Raw genomic sequence first — 20,027 nt, 5'->3', positions numbered from 1 at the left:
TTTTAATCTGAGATCACTTCGTGTTATTGTAGAAGATACTGTACATATTTGCTAAACACGATGTAATATATAATGCAATAACTTTGATTATACAGTACCTTGACTTGATTTTTATCGGAGAGCGTTCCTGTTATATGGAAGCCATCTAAGCATATTTCAGCTGACACTTAAGATGCCCTTTTTATAGTTTATCCATACCTTACTGTTTGGGTTATGTTTGCGTTTAATTATTTATCAAAGGATTTGTCCATGGCCTCCCTCCTAGAGTCTTTCCCTTTAACAAACATATCAGTTTCCCACATGTGTTGGTATGGTTTGTTGTTTATCTCCCAAAAGGCATTATTGACTAGTTCTAGATCAATATCACCCAGAATATGAGCATGATGTATTCCCATCGACCTGAAAGAAAGAACAATCTCACAGAGTCGACCAAAACTCCATTAGGGAAAAAGAAAGTGTGATTACAGGCCTGATAATGGGGCTGTATACACATTGAAGTGCATCGCTCTCCCCATATCTATTGGCGGCATGAGTTTGGAAGTGGAAAGTAGCGGCCATCAGCCTCACTGTTCCATCAAGACCATCACGGCTCAAATCCACAGAGGGGCTGAGACCAATAAAAGCTGTTTTTTTCCTGCCGGAACGTCGTGATGGGCTCTTTCTGCGGTGAGACGTGAGGAAATGTACAGCTCTGAGATGTGCCTCTACTTAATGGGGGAACTTGGAAGCACTAGCAGTTATGTTATAGCATTTTTTGACTAGCGAATGTAAAATCAGCGCATGGCAGAAGTATGCTAATGAAGTAACTGTGCACCATTCCTTGAATATTCAAATTAAGTTTGATGCATATGAAATTGCTGAAGAATCTGTAATGCATACTGTTTTAAGACTGTTAGAGGGAGTACAATTAAATAAATATGTTGTTTGGTGTCACCAAGGTGCATTTTAATGCTGTTGAAATCATATTAAACACCCATGTTTGTGGTAACCGGATTCTGAGATGTAACATCTTAAGTTTTATTAACATGAAGCAGCGTAATAATTATACTTTTTAAAGCCCATAAACATTCACAATTGAGTTTCATAGCTTTCAGATGGGGGATATCAACGTGACCGGATTGATTATTGTCCTCTGCTATGCTCCGTTTGGTGTCGATGATGGAGATGATGGCCTATCGTGTCATTATCCTCTCCAATATAGTTATGGAGACATCAGAGCTTGTAAAGGTTGAGCAAATCTGGGATGATAAAGCTAGTCCTCTAATCTTTCATATAATCTTTCATTACCCGGCTCCTCGTAGCTTTTCATGTTTTTCTCTTTGTGCGCGCAGTGTAGCGTGACCGCCCGGGTACACTGAAGCTTGGTGTAAATCTGTATCCTGCCAAGATGGTTTCAGACTGCTGGAAAAGTGTACATGAGTCAAGGGGGGTCACACCTCGGGCTTCTCTGCTTGCTTAACCCCCTCTGGTGAGGCTCCATTTCTGTGTGCAAAACATGAATTATACACTTTGTGCATTGTTTGCATGTGACGAAATCGTGAAGACATGGCTACTTAGAAGTCTTTTAAAGATTAAAGGGAGGTGGGTTTTCTTGTGAATTTTTTTGCATTAAAGGATTACTTTACTCAAGAATTAAAATTTCCTGATCATTTACTCACCCCTATGTCATCCAAGATGTTCATGTCTTTCATCATTCGAAAAGAAATTAAGTTTATGAGGAAAAATTCCAGGATTTTTCTCCATATAGTACTTTTCAATGGGGATCAATGGGTAGAAGGTCCAAACTGCAGTTTTAATGCAGCATTTTCTATAAAAAATAAAAATGTAAATACTTTTTAACCACAAATGCGCATTATGTGCTAGCTCTGCAACGGACGCCTTTGACATCATGCATTACATCATGTTAGAAAGGTCACATGTGGTTACTTCTTCATCTGTGTACTTAGGTTCTCATTTTCCCCTCCAACTTTAAAATCATCCAACATTGTTGTTTTACTTTTTATTTATAAAGGGCGTTTGACTTTCTTTCAGGGTTCCCGGGTTTTCATAACAACACTCACCCAAATGTGACTCAAAACTAGTCTAAAATTAACCCAATTGCATTTCAAGGGGGTCCCAAGGGGGTCCCAAGGGGGTCCCATTAAAAAATCATGCTCCGGGGGATAAAATACATTTTTTTGTCTGGGTTCCCCTGGAAAATTCGCATTTCAGGGGCCAAATATGATGTTATTGGGGTCGCTTCAACCCGCGGACATCAAAAACTACCTGCGGCAACAGTGTACAAGTAGCCCAATTCCGTGAGAAAAGTGCAGAATTGGCAACACTGCTTTATTTGCACATTGCACTTTGTGAACACTGGGTCGGTACTTCCACCTACGTCACAGGTGACCTTTCCAATGTGATTACGTAATGCGTGAAGTCAAGCTAGTGCAAGATGAGTATTTGTGGTTAAAAAGTATACAGATTTTTATTTTTCTTTGCTAGATAAGACCCTGCAATTGAAACTGCATTGAAACTGCAATTTGGACCTTCAACTGTTGGTTCCCATTGAAGTCTACTTACTATATGGAGAAAAATGCTGTAATGTTTTCCTCATAAACCTTAATTTCTTTTCAACTGAAAAATACATGAACATCAGGAAATTTTAATTCTGGAGTGAACTAATCATTTAAAACATGTATGTGAGAGTATGTATGTAATTATGTGGGTGTATGTACTGTAAATACAGCAGTGCTGAATGTATATACTTTTGTTTTGTTTAAATCTTGGTGTGTACACAAAGTAATGTGGGTTGTCTGTTGTTGTGCAGCAGCACTGAGGCGGCTAGCTTGACTGCAGAGGTCTCACAGTGCTAAATATGCACATATTTTATTTTCTCTGGAAACTGATAACAAAGAAATAACTTGCCTCCTGAAAATGAACTCGAAATGGAGGAAGCAGCCAGACCGAGAGGGAATTCTCCACCATTATTTTCAGAGACCTTAGGCGTAAGACTGATTCAGAAAAACACACTTTTGGCACTATAAATATTTTAGACTTTTTGCGAAATGTCATTCGCTAGAAGTTAGATGCTGAATTATGGCACATTAACACCACCTTTGTAATCAAAAAACAGTACAGGATTTCTGCGCTATACTATCCTATTCCATTCTGCCCGGAATGCTCTCATTTCCACTGTGTTTCAATTCATTAGCTGCTTAAGCTTTTGATGAATTGATTCCAGTACGCCAGCGGCTATTTGAAATAAAGCTCCTCGGAATGAGTGGCGTGATTGGGAAGACTCAGGTTTGTTGTAATGAGCAAGACGGCCATTGCGTGTATCAGCACTTTGAAAATTCCCTTCTGTTAGGAGCAGTCTCCTCTGACAAAGACAGGAAATGAGTGTCTAAGAGGTTGCGCGGTGATTAAGTGTGGATCGTGGAGAGCTGCCTCGCTCTGCTGAGAGGCAGATGGTAACCTTGGGGACGCTGACGCGGCTTTGTGTAAGTGAGAGTGGCAGGAGGCACTTCTCGAGCTGCACTGCCTGTTCCACCAACCTACCACTCTCGGTTTTCTATTTTTCTGTTTCTGTATGTCTCTTTCACTGACATAAATGCACACTCTAGCCTGTCTGTGTTTCTCTCAACGGCTGGCTGATGGGAGAGCACATTATGTGTTTTTACTGGGTGGTTCTTTAATTACATTACTCTCTGCTAGAGTCTGTATACCCTATTTTCTGCAAGTGACATCCATTAGATTCATTCAGGGCAAAGTTGTACGGCACCTACTGTATAAGTAACAACCTTTTGATTACTTATTCAACTATGGTGACCAGACAAAGATTGCTCTTTTAGCTTTGCGTTTTCCAAGGTTTCTTTCTTCAAGGTATAAGCCTTGCTATAAAACCTGGATTGTGGCAATCTCCACTCTAAATAAAGCTGATTTGATTTGACCCACCATCAAAAAGCATTTCATGCTCCTGAAGCCATGTTGAAGTTTATCTGAATGAACGCTCCCAATTCCTAGCGACAAAATGGTTCATTATCAGGGCGCAAAGGGAATGACAGAGGAGCTAACACGGTGAATGATGGATTAACTTGTGTGGTAAATGCACTTCAGCATGGTGCCCTACTTAAAGTGACAAGCACTCTGTTTGTGTAGTTCGTGACTAAATGCTGTTGGTCCTTTGCGGCGCAGTTTGGTGCAGAGTGGTACACAGCCTGAGTGTTTTTCACTGTAGTTATCTGTTTTCTGTCATACTGTCTCCATCTCTTCCACCTTCTCCAAGTTTCACTTCTAGGCCACCTGAGACTTTGTTGGTGAGAATGTGCAGATGGGCTTTAAAACGCTGGATGAATGCTCATGGACAGAGCGGAAGCTAACAGGACACTTTGGAGTCCTTAAGTTATCTTCCCTCAAGAATTTTGTGGCTTTTCTTTAAAGGGATAGGTTGCGCAAAATAATACAAAAATTGTGTCGTTTACTCACTTTCATGTAGTTCCAAGCTCATATGATTTATTTTCTTCTGTGAAACACAAAAAATATTTTAAAGAATGGGGTTCAATGTTGGTTTTCAATTAACTGTCTCTTAAAGAGGACACGGGATGCCCATTTTCCACAAGTTCATGACATGTCTGCAACATACTTTGGTTAAAATTCCTCAATGGTTGTGTAAAACACCCTTTTTACCTTGTCAAAAACAGCTCTGCCCACAACGACCCATTCCAGCACATGTCTCTTTAAATGATAATGAGCTACTGCTCACTCCGCCCCTCTCTTCCGTGTTTTGTGTATTCGGTGGTGCATTACCATCAAAAACAAAACTAATCCACTGCGTTCTCAGTTTACTTTTACATCCAACTGCGAAAACACCTACATTGCTTACGAAACATTGTTTTTGCTACAGCTGCTCGAGCGTGGAAAAAATGGTGGACCGCGGACAACTGGCTGAGGGCGGGAATATGCTAATACAGGACAGTCCGTCAGTGGTCGTGGGCGGGGCCTGAGCAATATGACGTTATACTGCTCAGAAAATCAAAATGGCTTGATAGTTGAGACTGTTTAGGTTTTTTGGGGAGTGAATGGATCATTGTAGGTTGGTTGTGTCCACACACTGCTAAGACACATTTATATGCAAACACCATGTAAAAGTGAATTTTGCATCCAGTGTCCCCTTTACAGAATGGGATCGAATGGTGATATGGGATCAGTGGGTGTCCAGTGTTGTTTTTCAGGGAACTGTCTCTTAAATTGTGCAAAATTCTTATGATGACTTAAGGACTCAAAAGTGTCCCATTCATTAGGGCCTGAGCACCGCAGTATGAGGACCCTACTGGAATTGCTCAGATTCTTCTTCTTCAAAATGAATCACATTTTTGAGGGCCTAAACATGCTCAAATTCATGAAACTTCACATACTCGCCAAAAGTGGTGAAAATTTACATCTGATATGGGTTTTAGAACTGGGTGTGGCAAAATGGCTCGATAGCGCCACCTACAACATTTCAACAAAGTGCCTCTCGAGCTATTTTTCACATACATGTTCGAAATTCGGTAGACACATGTAACACACCAATATACATAAAAAGTCCCATGGTACGAAGTCCGAAACCCAACAGGAAGTCTGTTATTTAGAATTTTCTCAGCAAGTTTTGTGCTGTTTTTGCCATTTTCAGGCATTGTATTTAAACAAACTCACAGAGATTTAAACAGATCAACACCAAATTTGGTCAGTGTAATCTAAAGCCCACTGTGATGTTAAATAGCAAAGATCTTGAGATTTCGTTGAAGGGCGTGTCCGTGGCGGCCTGACAAACTTTGATGTTTCGCCATGAAGAAGGGAGTTGTTATAATTCAGGCATACAATGTCCGATCTGCACCAAAATTCACACGTCCTGTTCTGAACTCATGCCCATGACCAGTTATAGCCATAGCACCACCTGCTGGCAACAGGAAGTGGCATGTTTTATGCTCTAATGAACTCCTCATAGAGATTTAATGACATCAGCATTATATTTGGTCAGTCTACTCTAAAGGCCTTTGCAATGTTGAATTGCGAAGATCTTGAGTTTTCGTTAAAGGGTGTGTCTGTGGCGGCCTGACAAAGTTCGATGTTTCGCTAAGTTCCATGTTTCGCTAAGTTCTATCCGCCCCAAACTTCACACGATCGATAAGAGTCCTCTAAAGGCCAATATTCTGTTATAATCATAGCGCCACCTGCTGGCAACAGGAACTGACTTGTTTTACACTAACTTACACATGCAATGTCCGATCTGCACCAAACTTCACATGTTTGGTATAAGTCCTGGCCTGAAGACATCCAAAGGCCTACATTTAGTTACATAGCGCCACCTGTTGGCAACAGGATACATCATGCTTTTCACTAATTTAAACATACCATGTTCAATTTATTAAACTTTAAATGTTTAATAAAAGTGCTGACCTGAAGACATCTACAAGCCAATATTCTGTTATAGTCAAAGTGCCACCTGCTGGCAGCAGGAAGTTTAAATGCATGTTGCTCAGTGTTCGCTGTTTTCCTGAAGCCACTGGGTGGGGCCCAGTGTGCGAGAGCCTTTTTAATGCTGCTTGCAGCTTTAATTTCCATTGTCTTTGCTTTTATCCAGCTGAAATTAGTGTTTTGAAACATTTTTAAACATTTCTATTGCTTTGGACTCCATTGAATATTATTCTATGGCAAAAGAGAGTCTTCTTTTATGTTCCACAGAAGAAAGAAAGTCATTCAGGTTTGCAACAACATGAGCATGCTTAAATAGTGACGCAAATTCATTTTTTGATGAACTGTTTTTTTTTGTTTTTTTTTTGAAGTACTGCATTCTTGGATATACCACAGTGCAGATCACAATAGAAAGGGCAGATTCAATTGTATATTAGAGAATGTACAAGAAAATGTACACGAAATCTAACCCTATTGTAGAACAGACATAGAAGCATAAATTTTTTTCTCCTTTAGATGTTAAAATTAATGGCTTCTTGTTACTTGTCAGTCAGAAGAGAGAAAGAGCGCAGGAACTCTCTCATTTGGTCTGTGTTTCTGGAGCCCCTACACATATCAGTTCATTCACACACAGCTAAGTGACACCACAGCCTTGTGTGCATGACATCGAACAGGGACATTGGGAAACAGAGAGAGACTTTTACTCTCAGCTGAAACTATAATGTGAATTATGAATGCCTGCTACAGCTCTGAAATATCTGGTCTCATTGCCTTGGCTAGTTACTACCAGCCAGCTGCACATTAAAGTTTTATGGCTCTGTTTTGAACTTCAGAATTTTTTGCCCACCTTTGTACTTTGACTGGTGGGTGATTGACACATCTTCACGTAGCCCTTTCGTAGCTGGAAACTGTCGCTTGTCCACCATCGAAATAGGATTTGTGCCCATCGACACCCGTAAAGGTCAGGCGGCGAGTAGACTTTAGAGATTAAAGAGGAACTCGGCACAGGTGGCAGACCTCGGGCCCAGCCTGGAGCTGTTTGTGGCTCGAGAGCACGTCCAGGAAGTAATGAAATCTCGGTTTGGCCGGCGACGCTCATTGGCATTCGCACTCTGTCTGCCTCGCTTTCCCGCCATCGGCCATGTGTGAGCTGGGCTGGCTGTTGGGATTGTGCAGACAAAGCATGCTGTCCCCTGATAAGGGAGCCTCCACTGGTTAGCCATTAGCCAGATTAGCACAACCAGGAGGCCTGGGAAGCAGCATCATGTCAAGCTCAGAAGCCGGAGAGCTTGGTATCCCGGGGTGAGATTCATTTGCGGGTCCTTGCCTTGGCATGCGGCCCAGATCCAAGGGTTTCAAGAGGAAGCAATGAGCAGCTGTTTGATTTTCTGTTTGCTTTAGACTCTTATCACATCTTCTCTCTGGCAGTAGGGTGACGATATGATCCTCTTCTTCCTGTAGGTCCCAGGATACGCAAATTGCCAGGTCTTCTCCTCTTCTCTGTTCTGCCCCACTGGCTGCTCCTGGCTTCTGGAGAACGCCTCCTCTCCACGCTGCCTCGGACACCAGGAACCTGCCGCAACGTCAATCACGTCCTCACAGCTGGGTAATTAATTTCAAGTGCAAATTGTAGCCGAGAGAGGGTGAGAATAGATCAGACTTTCCCCCCTCTTTAGTCTGTTTATACACAGGCTTTCCAGACTGAGCTTTTTTCTCCTGACCAGTTTGCCAATGAGGCTCTGCTAAAATCTCCAGAGTGGTGATCAGAGGTTTTTGTGTTTTTGTTTGTGCATCTTTCAAAGCCAAACGACTGTAAGGAATATCAGTCATTTTCAAGTTGTTTGCTTGGCCACAAGTCACCTGTGAATTTTCAAAGGATGCTCTTTATGAGAAGAGACCTTTATGACTAAGCCAATAGCCTCTGGTGTCTTTCAAGAATGCTTTACCAAGCCCAATATGGGAAATCTCATGAGACTGGGTTTGTAAACACAAGACTCTCTGGCTTCATGAGTTTATCTCTTTCTTCTCTTTCTTTTTTCACTTGTTCTTCAACTTGTTCTTTACCTTGTTCAGTCTATAGTCCCATTTGGACAGCAATTGTTTCTTATGTGGTTGTCTGTAATGTAGTTTACATGAGTTATAAAACTCATGGATTCGGATGGCGATTTATTCACTGTGGAGAAGCGAGTTTTGTAATATACGATCTCGGGAACGCACTGCTCATGTGGCCAGTTGCCTGATTGTCTGATGTAAATAAAATGTATTTTATTAAGAAATGTATTCTTATTTTTGTGTAAAATATATTAAAAATGATTTAATATATAATACTTTTTTATTGATTTAAATCTTGTTTTTAAAATAGAATAGATGCGCTAGTTGTATAATTATACGCAATATAGTTATGTATATAATTCGTATTTTTAAATTGTATTGCATACCTGTTGCTGCCATAATAGTTACCCATTTCAACCATCTTTTGGCGTTAAAATAATACTGTCAGGATTTACTAAAGACGCGTAATTAAGAATTAGCGCTAAAAAGGTGTGGACACAGTTATTTTTGCACCTTACCTTATTAAATATGCATTTGTAGGAATTTATTTTTCAGACGCAGAATTTATGGGATGAGAGTATTAAAATGAATCACGTAACGCGTTTGCGCATTTGCGCTTGTCAAATTACTGGTATTTTCGCCATTATTTAACGGCAAAAAAAGTCTTAAAGCAGGGAGTAATTTGTGCTGCTCTTGGTAGATTGCGCTCATCATTACAGAAATTATCTGGCTGCATCTGTGTACTTTAATGCGCGCATTGTCAGTAAATCACATAATTTTTCCCTCCACTTGGTGCTTTTAACGCTAGTTTGGCCTGATTAGTAAATCTGGCCCCAAATGTTTACATGTTTTTCTTGTCTTTCTTCTTTTTGTTCTTAACAGCTTCCACTCGCTGTGGTGGAGCATGAAATATTGTTCTTGTAAATCCGGAGCATTTTGGCAATAAATATGCATGCAAATTACAGCATAGTACAATAGTTACCATGCTATCAGTGGTCAAAGAGGATTTAACCAGTGAATTTTTAATCAGTTTCAGGCAGCAATTAAATTACCACACAACCTTGGTGTTTGTCAAAAAGCAGTAGGTAATTCGGCCGGGGATTTTTATGTGGGTGGTGGGAGAAAAACAATGACATTCTGGCAATAAATTCACAGACTAACCTCTGTAAATAGCTGAAAAAAGCTTATGTCCCCATGAGAAATAATTACAGTCCTAATGGGTCACATCAACCAAGTCCACGGTTTTCTAGCAGAATTGAGCTACTTTAACACTGTTGCCGCGGGGTTGATGTGGCTCCAATAATTTGATATTTTGACACTGGAGTGTGAATTTTACCCCGGATCAAGATTTGGGGACCCCTCAAAAACGTGATTAGGTTAGTTTTGGGCTAGTTTTCAGTAGCAATTTGGTAGATTTTGTTGTGAAAACCTGGCAACCCTGCTGATGATGAACTTATTAGTGTTGGGAAATTAGTTTACTTTAGAAAGCGTAATTACACTCCTCTTAAAAACCCTTTTTTTAAGATGGTTTTTGTGGTTTTTATGTTCTTTGTTTCTCTCTGTCAACTGACTAATGCTCTTAGCGAGTTGAACTGGACATTTTTCAAGTGTTTGTCTGCCTTAGTTTGCATGCAACGACTAGATTCCTCTATTGACATTATGCCATTTTTAGTGTAAGCCAGGGCTGTGTGCAGTGGAAAATTGAATTACAGTAGGAATGCCTTTTACATTCCAATTCAGTTCTTATATGTGAATTTAATGGATCTATCTATCTGTCTATCTATCTACAATTCAAATTCTAATTCTGCTTCCTGCTGAAACTCTGGTATAAACAGGTTTGTTTATTATAATTTGTTGGTTGGGATAGTTTGGTTACATTGAGTTGCTCTGTTCGTTTGCAGCATAAACATTCTGTAGTCATATGCTGTACAGACGCCTGCGTAGAATTGGTAGAGCTTTCAAAAGAAACCCAGATAATATGTTGTTACATGTCACATTCAAAAACTTACGAGTAAAGCTGTTCTGCAATTTTTAATTGCGTATGTTGATTTCTTTGTTGTATATTTCATGAAAAGAAAGTTTTTATCTCCAGTGGAGAACATAATAGTTAAAAGTGTGCATAATTGCTTATGTAGAGACTGCGGGAACATCCCACCCACACGATTAACCGGCTTGCATAGACACACAGACAAAAACACTCACTTACACGCAGACCTTTTTGTGGTAGACAGAATACCCACATTTCCTCCGTGAGCCCTCATTTAGGTGAGCTGACCTTGCATGAGCTGCGTCAATCACTCTCTATCTGCCAGTAAATCCTCCCTTATCTTGGGCTTAAACTGACGGAGCTCGCACACATCTGCACTGCAGGAGACTGTGAGGCGGTACAATCCAGAAACAGTCAGATAGACTGAAGGTACTAGAGAGATGGGATGGTTTGTTTGTGATTGGCGTATGTTGAAAGCGTCTTCGGGTTCAGGGCGTTCACACAGGATGCGGGGTGAATGGTGTATTTTGCATGTTCACGGCAGCTGGGTGCAAAATGGAAAATGTGGAATTGTGCTGTACAAATTGCATGCAGGCAGTAAAACAACACATGTATATAGAGCGGTGCTATCAGTGGGCGCTCTTTACGGTTAGTAAATCTGTCCAGTTTTAGGAGAAGGTGGTGTTTTGTTATAGCTGTTGAGACAGCTCTGTCTCTGGAGGTAGAGCTGTGTGATTTGAGTCTTATTGTACTCCAAGACATTGGAGGGAACAGCTCTGCCTCGAGTCTGCAGTGCACTCAGTGGAACTGTAGATCTCACCGTTGGCTGAATGTCTGCTCTGTTTCTCTCTCCCTCTTGCGTCTTTCTCTCTATCACTCTCAGTTATTTGGAATAGCATTGGAAACCTCTGTTGTTAGAGAATAAAGTTGTTGCAGATTAGTACGATTTTTAGGCATGCATGCATTTTTTTTTAATCTATTTGGTGATATTGGGTATTAAATTGCACATGATAATCTCCCCTGTTTTTACGTTAAGATTATCTTTGCTGTCTTCTAATACTCAGTTAAAGTATTTAAACACATCGATAATACACACTTACATGTAATCTTTAGAAAATCTCAAAATATCCATTGTCATGCTACACATTATAGGGATGTGATGCCTAAACTAAATTTTAAATGATTTTTTTTTAGGTTTTAGTGTTTGTTTTAGAATTTTATACAAAAAGTATAGCATTTATAGTATATAATATCAGCCATTTATTAGTTATCAGCCCAAACTATTTGTATACTTTAGCTTTGTAATCAGTTTATTTTTAGTGTGTCTGTTTAAAGATTTGCAGGAAAGATGATATATGTGATTAGATCATGATATGATGATGGGCAACAGCGTTATGGATGTGACATTTTGCGTTATGAATGTGACTATGTGTTACCAATATACCGAACCATCTGTTTATATTTTAATAAACCCTTGTTGATAGAATATAAACGTCAGAAAAATATCAGTCTATGCATGAGTTTCCTATGTTAAAAAAGGGATGTAATTATGCATTATGGATGTGACAAAAACTTACAGTTTTTTTTTCATGGATTACATTATTTTATTGTTTACACAGTTGACTGATTCTCACTTTTTTCTTTTTTTCTTTTAAAATCCTACTGTGCCATACCATTCAGCTTTGACTTTATGCACAAAGACAGACAGAAATAAATAAAGAAAGATTTTAATTAAGATATTTTCGTTCTCTTTGCTTTTTATATCAGTATGGTACATTTAATGGTAAGTTTAAAACAGGTTTGATAAAAAGAAATCTACAATTGTAACCAGAAGTATACATACACCTTGCAGAATCTGCAATATGTTACATTATTTTACCAAAATGAGGGATAATATAAAATATAAAAAATGCATGTTATTTTTTATTTAGTACTGACCTGAATAAGTTATTTCACATAAAAGACATTTACATGTAGTCCACAAGAAAAAAAAAAAAGTTGATTTTATAAAAATGACCCTGTTCAAAAGTTTACATACGCTTGATTCTTAATACTGTGTTGTTACCTAAATGATCCACAGCTGTGTTTTTTTGTTCATGAGTCCCTTGTTTGTCCTGAACAGTTAAACTGACCGCTGTTCTTCTGAAAAATCCCCAGGTCCCACAAGTTCTTTGGTTTTTCAGCATTTTCGTGTACTGAAGGTTCAAATGCTCACTGATGCTTCAGAAGGAAAGACCCGGGGGGGGTGAAACCTTTTTGAATTTGAAGATCAGGGTAAATTTACAACTTATTTTGTCTTCTGGGAAACATGTAACTATCTTCTTTAACTTCTGAAGGGCAGCACTACATAAAAAGATATGATATTTAGGCAAAATAAGAAAAGTTTTCATTCTGTTCAAAAGTTTACACCCCCAGCTCTTAATGCGTCGTTTTTCCTTCTGAAGCATCAGTGAGTGTTTGAATCTTCTGTAATAGATGCATATGAGTCCCTCAGGTGTCCTCATATAGCCATTGTTAGAAAGGGTTCAAACACACAAAAATGTTGAAAAAACAAGAAATTTGTGGGACCTGAAGGTTTTTGTTTAACAGGTTTGGTAAAAAAGTAATCTAAATGTAATACCTAAAACGAGTAACCTAGATTACATTACAAGCTACAGTTTTTATCATGTAATCTGTAATCAGTAACAGACTACAGTTTGTTAGTAATCTACACAGACCAGAAAGAAGGTAGTTGATATAATGCTGATATAGACATAAAACTGTGTAATAAATAGGGATGTCACAATATTCAATATAATATCGAACCGTTCTGTACGACATCCACAGTTCAATACGCGCTTGTGAATTGCGGTTTTTCGGTTTTGCATTTAAATAACTTACTTGTTTAATTTCTCTGTATTATATGTGACCCTGGACCACAAAATCAGTCATAAGGGTCAATTTTTCAAAACTGAGCTTTATACATCAGCTGAAAGCTGAATAAATAAGCTTTCCATTGATGTATGGTTTGTTAGGAGAGAACAATATTTGTCCGAGATACAACTATTTGAATATATGGAATCTGTGGGTGCAAAAAAATAAAAATATTGAGAAAATCACCTTTAAAGTTGTCCAAATGAAGCTCTTACTAAGGCATATTACTAATCAAATATTAAGTTTTTATATATTTACAGTAGGAATTTTAATTGCCTAATGATTATTGACATAAAAAAAATCAATAATTTTGACCCATACAATGTATTTTTGGCTATTGCTACAAATATACCCCAGCGACTTAAGACTGGTTTTGTGGTCCAGGGTCACATATCTGTATGTGTGTCCGTGATTTCACGTGCTGAAATGAGGAAACGCTTCTGCGCTTTTATTTGAAAAAGCAACACGCGCAGAGCATCTTCCGTTTTAATTACATGCAATGATAAGCCTTTCTAAACCTGTAGTCCAACAAAAGACTTATAAAAACAAAAGTTATAAAAAAAAACACATTATAACTAGTTTTTAATTCACAACATCAGTCGAGTGTTTGAAATAACCTTATGTGATCTGATGTGGATTCTTATCGCAGAATGAGGGAGACAATAAATTCTATACTCATATTCTATGTGTGTCGATTAGCGTTTAATGTTATATCTTGTTTTTAGTCAGTTACAGCAATAGCGATGCTTTTATCCATATTAGAGAAGCTGGAACGGAACTTAATCAGTGCTACTTCTTTGACGCATATGTGGGTTTTTTTTGCACGAGGGTGCCCTTCGGTGTCCAGTATGAATGAAACCCATTCTATTTTGCGTAAAAAAACGTAAAAATAATACCTCTCTCAAAAGAAAAAATAAGCAGACATATACTAAACCACGCTTTTTCCAGTGTACAGAGGCTTATGGGAGTATTTTGTTAATTTGTTGCAAAAAAAACCCCACACTAAAGTGGAAAGATATCAGAACCGAACCGAAAACCGAGGTACATATTGAACCGTGGACTAACTGTATTGTTGCATCCCTAGTAATAAATGAGATTAAAAAATCATTCCGAACCTGTATGCATTGCTTTCTTTTGCATTACACAAAAGAAGTTTCGGTGTCCATTAACGTCAGTGAAACATTTATCACTTCTCATCTTCTTTGTTGCACAGAATAATTTTTTGGCCAAATATCGACCAGTTAATTGGCCTGGGTGATGTTACTAAGGGATAATGATGATGAGATGATGATGAGTACATGACGAGTATGAAACTCTATTTTTTTGTGAGTCATTGTTTCTTTGTATGATTGTCAAAACAATTATGTGTTAATCAAACACATCATTTCACATTGTCTCTATTCTCCTTTTGCCCATCAACAGTACTCACATCCCCCAACCCCTTTCTTTTCCTCAAGTCTTTTTTTAAAATCTGAGGGTTGTTCTCTGTGAATGTTTCCCCCTGTGCCTGTAGTGAAGCTGAGCTAATGTGGCGTCAGCGCTGCCCGTATGCTGCCCTTCCACACACTATGTGTGCGTGTCTATGACGTAGAGAGACATAAGGTGGCAGCCTGCAGACCTGGAGATGCTCGAATTTTTCCCTACCTGTGCCAGCATGGGGTTCAAGATACTGATACAATGATAAGCTTTGAATAAGCTTTGTTTATTTGTGTACACTATGATGAATAGTAGGTAATTCCGTTGACACATTAGAATTCTACAAGGGGTTCACATGAGTTCATTGACATTCTGTTAAGGTGTATTTGTACTGCTATCTGTAGATCTCTAAAGTGGGCACCCACTAAGCAATTTGTCAGAGAATAAGGCTGCAGCAAGTGTGTCTGTGTATGTCAGGGTGAAATCAAGCAAAAGTCAGGCTGGATGCGCTTGTGTGCAATTAAATGCACGTCAGTGGGCAGGCATTCAGATTAGATTAACAGAACATGACATTTTCTTGGTTGAAGACAGATGCTTGCTCTATTTCTTGCCCGACATTTGCCTCCGTTTTTGATGGCAGATTTACACAAATTCATTTGCATTTTTTCCTGCTGACATCCAAATTGTGCATTCACGTAGTAAAAAAAAAGTTCGAGTTAATCTTTACTGGTCAAATATGATTTGATAAGAGTGACGGTATGATTTCTGATCAGTATGCAGCCTAATTATATCGTAATGACAAGGAGACTCTGGTTCATGTCTGTCAAGCGCTTGAGTGTTTGAACATAATTTCATGCATCTATAACTAGGTCTCTTTACTCAATTTTCCACTCTGGCAATCCTAATGATTCTACAGCTGATGCAAACCTAATTTAGTTTTCAAAGTAAGTCTTTGACCCTGTAGCAACAAGTTAGAAAGGTGTTACAGAATAGGAAAACAGACTTTACACTTGCACAAATGGAGATGATTTATTGACCGCTGCTGTGGTGCTGTGACAGAGTTAACTTGCAACAGGAAAACGTGTCTTTACTGTGTCACATTAATTAGCTGCCATGTCTCTTTAGATCGTTGTAATCCACAGCTAAACCTCCAGAATTGCAGTATAATCAAAGCGCTGTGACAACAACTGAATCGAGTCATTCAGAGCTGACTGTGGGTCATAGTGATGAAATGGGTTTACAGTTTTAAACAACACTATAATTTCTTGGCAGTTGCGTTTGTATTGAATTTCTCTTTGTGAACAGGTGTAACTAGCTCTGCTCACAAAGCACATACAGACTAAAAAATGGTGTAAGAATTATTTTGAAACAATTCCTCTCAGAATTTAGTAAAATTCACAAGTAACTACAAAGAAATGACAAGTAACGCATTGAATTAAATGTGACATTTTTTTCTTTTGGTAAAATGTACACAAATAATTTATGGAAGTCCGTTTCTGCCACTGAATAAAAAATAAAAAAGGTAATTGCGAGTTTTTATCTCACAATTCTGACTTTTTTTCTCAGAATTATGAGATTTACATAAAGATTTCTGAGAAATTAAGTCCGAATTCCATAAAATAAACTTGTGAGTTATAATGGCAGAATTGCGTAATATAAAAAATTGGAACTGCTAGTTATAAAGTCAGAATTGTGAGACATAAACTCACAATACTGAGTTTTTTTCAGAATTGTGAGTTTATATCTTATAATTGTGACTTTTTTCTTAGAGTTATGAGATATAAACTTGCGATTCTGAGAAATTAAGTCAGAATTGCGTAAAATAAACTGTACTAAACTCACAATTCTGTCTTTTTTTTCAGAATTGCGAGTTTATAGCTCACAATTGTATCTTTTTCTTAGAATTATGAGATATAAACTTGCAATTCTGAGAAATTAAGTCCAAACTCGCAAATCTAACTTTTTCTCAGAATTGTGATAAAAAACTCGCATTTGCTAGTTGTGAAGTCAGAAGTTTGAGACATAAACTCGCAATTCTGACTTTTTTTCTCAGAATTGTGAGAAATAAACTTGTGATTCTGGGAAATTAATTTTGAATTGTGTAATATGAACTTGCGGGTTATAAAGCCAGAATTGTGTAGTATAAAATTGTTAGTTATAAAGTCAGAATTGCAGATACAGACTCGCAAATCTAACTTTTTTTCTCAGAACTGCATGAGATAAACTTGCATATGCTAGTTATAAAATCAGAATTGTAAGACATAAACTCGCAATTGTGACTTTTTTCATAGAATTGCGAGTTTAATTAAGTAACTCGCAATTCTGACTTTATAAAATGCAACTGGGAGTTAAGTCTGAATTTTGTGATATAAACATATCAGTCTTTTTTTCCTCCTTAAAACCTGACTTTCTTCTTCTGAGATAAAAAGTCAGAATTGCAAGAAAACATCAGAATTGTGAGATACAAATTCGGAATTGCGAGTTCAAACTTTTTTTCTTGCAATTGCGAGTTTATATCATGCAATTCTGACTTTATAACAAGCTACTGCAAATTTATATCTCACAATTCTGAGAAAAAAGTCAGAATTGTGAGATAAAAAGTTGCAATAACCCTTTTTTTTTTAAATATTTTATTTTAGTGGCGGAAAATTCTATATTTCTAAATATATTTCTGATGTTTCTAAAAATATTTTCTACAGTGCACAATATGAATATATAATAAATACACACACACACATACAAAATATTTTAAGTTACCATCTTAAAATAATTGTGAGAAGTCTCCAATACTTTGTTCTGGTTTGTGTGATGGCCTAGATTTAGATACAGAACACTGCAATACATAGTTCTGATTGCTAATTCATGGTAATCTGGCATAATTTATTTATTTATTTATTTTTTAAATAATGGCTTATTGTTATTTTATTTACTGTATATTTTGCAGTTGTCCTTTCCTATTGCAAAAGTAATCCCTTCAGGTTAATTTAAAACTGCAACAGATTATTTTGCTCATATATTTGCTTAATTATAATTATATTCATCTATTTATTTATTCGTTAAAACAACTGCCATCTGCCCTATTTCAGGTCAGTCTGAAAGCTATAAATGCTAAGTAAATACTACAATAACTGTATTAAAGGACCATATAATAGTAAAGTGGAAACTGTTCTTACATATGTTTTGAAAGTCTTTTTAAAGAGATCTTTGTATCACACTGGGCTTTTCAGCGGTAGGTCACAGCTAAGGGTTGTAGAGTCTCAGACTAAACATCTGAGCCTCAGGCTAATTCATCCCACTCAGGAAAAGAAAGCACAGCCACTGCTGCTTCAAGAGAAGCCACAACCAAACCCTTAATTACGATAGAATTAATCCTCTCCACAAAATGCTGAGGCTGGGTGCAGACCAAGCCTTATTTTGGCTTAGCTCAGATCCCCGCCAGGGGTTAGGAGCTATTAAACGTGGCCTTTCCATGTGAGGCAATCTTTTTTTTTTCTTCCTCATTGGCTGAGCACCTTGTCTTTTCATTAACTTGTTCCTAAGCATCCTTGTATTTCTTTCGCGACTCTGAAGTGCCAGTGTGCTCTCATATGAATCAATCAGTGTAATTATTCGCTTGATTGAACCCCTTAATTATTTTTTGCTGATTTGTTTCTGGAACAGCTGAATATTCAGAGGATACTCTTGAGTGAGGTTGAGTGTTTTAAGAACCGTCACGTATCTACGAGTTGAGAAATACAGTCGGGATAGCTGACGTATTAAATGACCCCGCAAAACTTAGTCACGCTAATTTATCAAAGCACCAGGATGTTTGCAGAAACCGGAATTAATTACTAGTCGCATAGCTGCTAGCTGGAATCTGAGAGAAGCAGTAAATAGCCCATGCTAAAGGAGAGATAAATCATTCACGAGTACTACTCTAGTAGAGAGGGGCCTCTTTAGTGTCACATACCTTATGCACATTATCAACACAAATAAAAGCTCACCCACTTTGTGTGGCTTTTTTTTGAGATGTTATAATGTGTGTGACTGGTACCACATCAGTGAAAAGTGTGGTAATGTTAGGTAAATATCCTCACTATTTCCACTTCATTCTGTCAGCAGACGGAAGGCTTCAAAATTTAGTGCCCCCCATGAAGGATAATGTCCCACACATGAATGCCGGCATATAAATTACGCCGAGCTCTACCTGTTCGCACTGCTGGGTGGTTGAAGAACTTATGTGGTTTCTGGAAATTGAACAAACAAGTTAATACAGTCACATGGTGATTTTTTTAACCCAGCGATCTTTTCCCATTGACAGGCTCGACTGAAATGTGGGCCGCTGCCTGTTATTTGCGAGGGGTCTATGCATGGCCTCAAGGGTTTTATCAGAAATAAAGCACCCTAATGAATGAATTCATCATGTTGTTTTCTCTTGGGGCTGGTAATTCACTCTACGCTAGAGTTTCCGAGCTAGCGTTAGATACTGCAGTAGGATGGTGATTTAGCAGGCTGTCACACCGCACCCAGAAGGCTAGCTCCAGTTTTTGCCATCGTCCTCTGGGCCATAAATAATTCCCATCATGCTGCTGTGTGATGGCTTCCCGTAATGGTGCCAGGCAGGATGCCGTGACCGGTCACTGTCAACTGTGCCCACCTGAGACCCACAAACACTGGGGAGCGGAAGTGTAGCATCCGGCACCGCTGCTCAAAGCAAGCCCACTTCTGGACACTACCACTAAGGACTTATTCAAGATAGAGCTGTTCATGTATACCGTGTTCTTTTAGACAGGTCCGCCTCAGGCCCAATGATAGAGAAAAGAATGTGTTTACCCTTGAGAAACCAGTTCTACCACACTGTTTTTTTTTAGGGATACTGAGTGCGATCGGTGTATTGAATCATAAAGCTCTAGGAGGCTCGCTAGGGGATTGGAGCTGGGAGATGTGGAATCCCTTGGCAAACATGAATGTATGTGAGCTCTTCTGCTTTTTTATCAAATGCAGCTTCTGCAATCAGCTGGAACACATCCTGTAGTAACTGTGATACCCTTGTGGTCTAATAAAAAGGAAGCAAAGAATAAGCACTGCTTAATTTGCACTCTATCCTGAATAGTAATGTCTATGAATTATTAGAATTTGTGTATCAAGAAATAGTGAATTTTTTAGTTGTGAAGGAGAAAGCTAGCACATCAGTTTATAAATGTACTGTATAGATAAAGATTTGAAATATTTCTTCAGAAAATGT

The 20,027-nt window shown here is 38.3% G+C and overlaps 1 protein-coding gene across 5 annotated transcripts in view; it reads left to right on the top strand.

Annotated features, from left to right (window-relative positions):
- Nucleotides 1-20,027, top strand: part of drp2 (dystrophin related protein 2) — a 178,700-nt gene that overhangs the window by 46,495 nt on the left and 112,178 nt on the right. The window contains exon 2 of one of the 5 annotated variants that reach the window (XM_051127565.1): nt 7,897-8,041. The exons of the other annotated variants lie outside the window; for them this stretch is intronic. The gene's annotated coding sequence lies outside the window, so the exon portion shown is untranslated. The remainder of the gene's footprint in view (nt 1-7,896; nt 8,042-20,027) is intronic. 5 annotated transcript variants of the gene reach the window in all.

This window comes from Labeo rohita, chromosome 14 (assembly GCF_022985175.1).
Source record: "Labeo rohita strain BAU-BD-2019 chromosome 14, IGBB_LRoh.1.0, whole genome shotgun sequence".
NCBI classification, from domain to species: domain Eukaryota; kingdom Metazoa; phylum Chordata; class Actinopteri; order Cypriniformes; family Cyprinidae; genus Labeo; species Labeo rohita.
Note: the sequence above shows the minus strand (reverse complement) of the source record. Positions and strands in the feature narration are given on the sequence as shown.